Raw genomic sequence first — 6,601 nt, 5'->3', positions numbered from 1 at the left:
TCGCAAGGCTGGTGATACCGGTCGAATTCCGCAAGCACCTGACAACCTACCGACGACCGTTCGGAACGCGAGCCGTAAACCCTTTAATAAAAAGGTGACAGCGGCAACCTCACCGTACACCTTTTTATAACAAGGTAGTTGAAAAATTCAATGGGAAGGATGCAGCTGCAATCAAGATCGCACGGGAAGTACTCCAGCAAAATCAACTTGCACAAAACTTAATGTATAGGTTGAGTAAAAAATTCGTTCGTGTCGACGGCGACTCGCTCTTCTTGTAATGTTAATCTAAAATAAATTGATAAACGTATCTTATTAGGGTCAGTCTAGAGACGCTTTGTGTTCAGTATTAGGCAGTTCTCTCTCAATATTATTCGAGTCACAAGCGTTTAAAGATGAGGAAACAGAGATGGGGAGACTGGAGAGGATTGATACATAGGGAGACTTGATACATTTTTATATTTTCCACGTAAAATACAAAAAAGAAGCGTGAGCTTCAGCATATAGTGCTCTTTGTAGATCGCGTTAGGTTATGATTGTTTCAAGCAAATTTATTAACCTGAAATTATTTTATTAAAGGAAGTGAAATGTAAGTTTTTACTTCATTTATGTAGGAAGCAGGCGTTAATAGGAGAGTTCACGAATGCGTTAAATTCAAAACATGAACGAGAAACAGTTCTTGAACTCTCCTACGCCCGATAGGCGCGTGCGAATGAATGTGTGTGTGCATGCGTGAGCGTCGACGGTATTATGATCGCGGGATTGTTTTCATACACCGCGGCTAAAGAAGTAAACGTTGGCATCCGCAAAAACGAGCAGCGGGCGTTAAATCTGTTGACTTAAACGTACGAAATTTAAAGGGAACGTCAAGAACGTTTGGCCGACGCGCGGATAAAAGGACGTGCCCGCGGCGCGTGCGGGAGAGTGGCAGTTGCTCGAGAATCACGATACGAAGGAGTCCTACGATACGATACGATTACGGCTACGACAAACGATTACGATTACGGATTACGATCTTTTGTATATTACGGCGTGTGGGTGTATGTTACTGTCTCGGTTTTGTATTGTTTTTGTCGTCTCGTTATTTTTGTAATAAACGGATAGATACATTTAAAACATTCTATTCCTACATTTATATAAGGTTTTTGTCACTGTGTACTGATTTTTGTGAAATATCATTAATTTTACGTGAAAATACACTCAATATTACACATATGTGAAAACTCTCGTTGCTTTCAGTTTAAGGTTAAGTGTTGCTAGAATTATTGTTTTAAAATTTTACATTTAGGGAGGCATGAGACATATGTACCTTCAAGGGTGATTTGATACATGTATCATACCTCCCCAAAGAAATTTAACCTTACGTAATCTGTAATAGATATTCTTCAGCAAACAAAATTTCTATATTTTAATAGATGCCGTTTAAACGGAAGTCGAAGGGTCGTCAAAAGAATTCACCGGATGATATTAAAAATGCTGTACTTGAAGTTATTAATGAAAATAAACCAATAAGGACAACGGCTAAAACGTACAAAATTGATAAAATGACATTATCTATATACATAATTAAATATAAAAATAACAAAAATACAGTTTTTTATCCAAATTTCGTAACATCCCAAATATTTACAAGCGAAGAAGAAAAATTACTTGCAGAATATTTATTAACTTTGGCAAACCTTAATTATGGTCTTTCACCAATTTAAACCAAAAAATGTGCATTTTTATTTGTGAAAGAAAATAACAGAAATATTCCTCAAAATTGGACAATAAATGAAGCAGCATCGTGTGATTGGTTCCGAGGCTTTATATCTTGGAACTCTCAGCTCTCCTAAGAGCTCACTTCGTATTCCTGAAGCAACCAGTTTAAGTAGGGCGACTGCTTTTGATAAATATAGTGTGTCCCATTTTTACGAAAACTTACGAATAATATTTGAAAGAGACACTGTTGGTCCAGAATCAGTGTACAACGTGTACGAAACTGGAGTGACTACAAGCCACAAAAAATAATTAGATGCAAAGGACAAAAACAAGTTTCCAAAGCCACATCTGCCGAACGTGGTACTCTGGTCACAGTATGTTGTGCAATTAATGCTTTAGGACATTCCATTCCACCATTTTTCATTTTCCCTCGAATCTGCCAACAGGACTACATGACAGAATAGACCCTACCCCCCGAAGGTTCCATTGCAGTGACACACGAAAGTGGGTGGATGACAGAGGAAAATTTTATTAATTATCTCAATCATTTCATTAAGCATGCTAAATGCACTAAAGATGGAAAATTTCTTCTCGTTCTTGGCAATCATAAAAGTCATATCTCTCTAGAATCTATATCTCTGCAAAAATAATGGAATAATACTACTTACACTGCCACCATATACTAGCCACCGCCTCCAGCCGTTAAATGTTTCAGTTTTTGGCCCATTCAAAAAATTTTACAATGAACAAGCAGATTTATGGATGCTTAATCACCTTGGCCAAACAATAGCATTATGAAATGTAACAGAATTAGTCGGACAGGCATATAATCGAGCATTTACACCAGCTAATATTATAAAAGGATTTTCTACAACGGGAATTTACCCATTCAATCCTTATCGATTAGATGATTCAGATTTTGCAAGTACAGAAGTAAGTAACAGATCTTTTTCTGATTCATTACAAAACAATTCACACTCACAAATAAACATAGAAACCATAACATCCAAAGATAATGTGCCTGAAAAAAACCATGCATTACCTACCATTAATAACCCCAATCTACCAATAATAGAAGAAAATAACGCACAAAATTTATTAAAAAGTCCACAAGAAATCCTATCCTAAGCCATATCCTAAAGCAGCACCGAGGAAAAGGAAAGGCGGCAGAAAGCTAGAAAAAACCACAATACTTACCGATACGCCTGAAAAATTAGCTATTGAAGAAGAAATTAAGAGTAGAGAGAAAAAAAGCCTTTGAAGACTAATGTTGCAAAAGCAAAAAAAAATATATTTGGAAAATAAAAGAAAAATACACTCCACAGAAACAAGTGAGCAGGAACAATGAAAATCAAAAAGACTAACGCAAAGCGTTGATATTATGTATGTTGATATTATGGATTTTGAGAACGTACAGATATTGAGAGCGTAGGCGAAAATGAAGATGCGGCTTGCATTTATTGCAACTCTTTATATTCACGTTCAGAACCAAATGAGCATTGGATTCAATGTCAAATGTGTTCCAAATGGTGCCACATACAATGTGCTGGATTAAACATTCGAACAAAGATGTTTCATTGTGAAATTTCTACGAAATAAACTGCTTTGTTTTTACGTCTCATATCTCCATTATTATGCATCAACCCTCCTTCAGATGCAAGGCTTGAAACATTTTACATCATTTACGAAATAACATTTTTTTAATACATCTTTTGTCTAAGTTTAAGTTTGTTTTTTTTTTGTTAAAGAATAGGATGTTGAATGTAAATATGCAAAAAGATCATTAAAATATTATTTGTTTTCGTTTAAAACAATTTATCGTTCTTATCGTTCTTTATTTTTGAAAGAAGAAAAGTGTTGAAGAAATAAGAAAAAAAATGTATGGTAAGAATGCTATTAGCAAAAGTGGATCAAAAAGATTCAATAGTAAAGATTTCAATGTGGAAGATAAAAAAACGAAGCGGCAAGCCGAAAGTACAAAATCCAAGATACACAACTAGAGAGATTGCAACCATATTCAATATTTCGTAAAAATCAGTTTCCTTGCATTTGAAAAAACTCCGAATGACGAATGAGTACGACGTTTGGGTCCCGCATGAGCTAACGGAAAAGAATTTGCTCGACCGCATTTCGATTTGCGATTCATTGCTAAAGCGATACAAAGATCGCCCTTTTTTAAAACAACTTATCACTGGTGATGAAAAATGGATTGTTTTTGATAATGTAAAACGAAGTAAACATTGGTCTAAGCCAAGACAAAAACCATTAACAACGTCCAAGGCAAGATGCATATATCTGAATTTTTTAATTAAAAAACACAACAATTTTATGAAAAAGAAGTATTTAAAGTACAAAACAGATAGGAAAAGGCCATACAACAAAATGGTACATATCTCATTGATTAGGTAAGTCTGATATTAAAATAACAAAACTTTATATTCTTGTGAAGAAACGCGAACAGACTTTTTACTCAAGCTAATATATTAGGACTCATTTAAATACCTTTCTAGCCACGATACAAGAATTAGAAGCCGTAGGTTTAACATTACATGATTCAATTGGGATATATGTATATGAATTCCATAAATCATTATTAAGAATTATTAAAAATTTCAAGTATTTTGAACAAAAATGACGTACACGGACCTATAAATTTGCCAGAACAGTGTTGATGTAAGTTTAAGTATGAACCAATTCATAACAATTCAACAAACGCCATCAACTAACAACAGCAAATGTAGAAAAAATGTTCATAATTCATTGTGGCACGAATTATAATATACAAGAATGATTCCAAAAAATACTGTTAGGTATATGTACATACATATATTGTAAATATTGTACAACGTAATAAATTGTTTATTATACTATACGTTATATATACATATTATGCATATTTAAGTGCATATTCGCATATTTCTCGTGCATATCTGCTTACTTTATGTGCATATTTGCATATTTTTCCTGCATAAACATCCGCTGTCTATTGATTACCAGTAATAAGCGTATTTATCCTTAATAGGTATGTACCTCTGTAAGAAAGATGCATTCATATCGTAGAGTATTTGATACGAAATATGCATTAAACAAATGCACGAGAGAGAAGTTCAATTTACATTGAAAAAATAATTTCGACGTTAAACATCGCATTCCATAAGTAGGTGTACATATTAACCAAAAGAAGAATTACATCAATCTTTCCAATTTTCACGCATTTGAAAACTATAGGGTTGTAAACATACAAAATTTTCTTCATTTATGAAAATGTTTTTAAAACAGTCTTATAGTAAATTTTTTCATTAAAATTATAAATTACACAAAGTACGTCTGTATTAGATAAATGTTTGCTGCGTCCATACAGAGTATTCTAAAAACTGTATGGTACATTGAGTTTCACTTGATTTTTAAGTAACAAAGCTTTGAAAGTAACAAAGCTTTGAAAGTACAAGTATTGAAAGTATATAGAGTACTCGGAACCCACAAAATTTATATTCAGATATATATCCGGATACTTATTTAATTTAAATTCGATTACCGGAGTATAAGGATACGTGCTTGATTTAAATTCGGATATTCAAACACGTTCTTGATTTGCAATTAAGTGGCTGTACGGGTCGAAGTCACATATGTATGTGTGAATGGTGCAAAAGACAAACGATCACACATTCGAAACAAAGAACTGCGTGGGGCTACTTACATGTGTGCACGCTACCATCTTTTGTATCTCAGGCGATCAATAACTAACGATTCTCGACAATCAATCGTCGTCAAGTCATCAGTTGCGTTACGTATTGAGAGAATAAATTACATTTTTTTTAATACTGTTGCAAAAGCAGTTTGACAAACCGGGCGCGGTGACGGTTGCCGGCGAGATTTTTTGCCGGAGTCGTTAGGCTCCGGCAAAAACTAGCTAGCTCGCCGGCGTCTAATCCCCGGGCACACACATTCACTCACACACGGAGTCGAATGTTGGGTCTGGGCTAGACGCCGGCAACTGTCACCGCGGAGCAATGAACTCCATCAGCCTGTCTCCCTTCAATTGGCAGGCATTACGTCACTGGGGCAACAACCTTGCCGAGCGATCGTTCACCGATGATCGATCCGTTGGCTCGATCCTTTCCGAAAATACCCAATCCGGGTCGTCGGTGGCGATTCCTCGGCAGGGTATAAAAGCATCTTGTCGGAAACGTCGCCAGTTCATAATCATCGAAAACGCTTCAACGTTTTTCGTACTTTTCGCTTTCAACGTATATCACCACGGCCCTGTGCTTTAGAACGTGGACAGTCACACAGCGAGCTACGCTGAAGTTTATTGTTAGCAAAGCATTGTAACCTTTAGTGATTGTTAGAAATATACGGATTGTTGAATCAAAATCTGTACGTTGACTATAACTCTGCTAAAGTCATACGAAACAAATACTCTACTTTTCTAATTACTTCTCTTGAACTTGCTCTCTTTAATTAGAATCTAAATAAGGAGAGTTTTACATTTGAGTCATCGTGATAAAATATCCGGACATCCAGATTCGGATTTCGAGTTATAATGAGTAATTCGAGTACGTGGATATCCAGATAGTAGAAGTACTAATTTCAATAACGTTTTCATGAACCATCCCACGTCAAAACCCACGGAATTGCGGTCATAGTTACTGATTTCTTGCGAACTCATAACATTGGTTGATAACCTCAGGGAACTAAACTATACCAAGTTTTAACTTTCTATCTGAAACGATTTTGTAGATATTCAATATTAAAGTTTTGAAAAATTGGATGATATCAGCTGACATGTAAATCAAGTTACTTTAACGTAATGCTTCGAATTTGGGCTCATTTTCAAGCTAAAGAAATTCGCTCTCTGAATATGTATACCTATTGGATTTAGGTAATAAATTAAAAGATGGTA

The sequence above is a fragment of the Habropoda laboriosa genome, unplaced genomic scaffold (assembly GCF_001263275.1).
Source record: "Habropoda laboriosa isolate 0110345459 unplaced genomic scaffold, ASM126327v1 scaffold173, whole genome shotgun sequence".
Lineage (NCBI taxonomy): Eukaryota > Metazoa > Arthropoda > Insecta > Hymenoptera > Apidae > Habropoda > Habropoda laboriosa.
Note: the sequence above shows the minus strand (reverse complement) of the source record.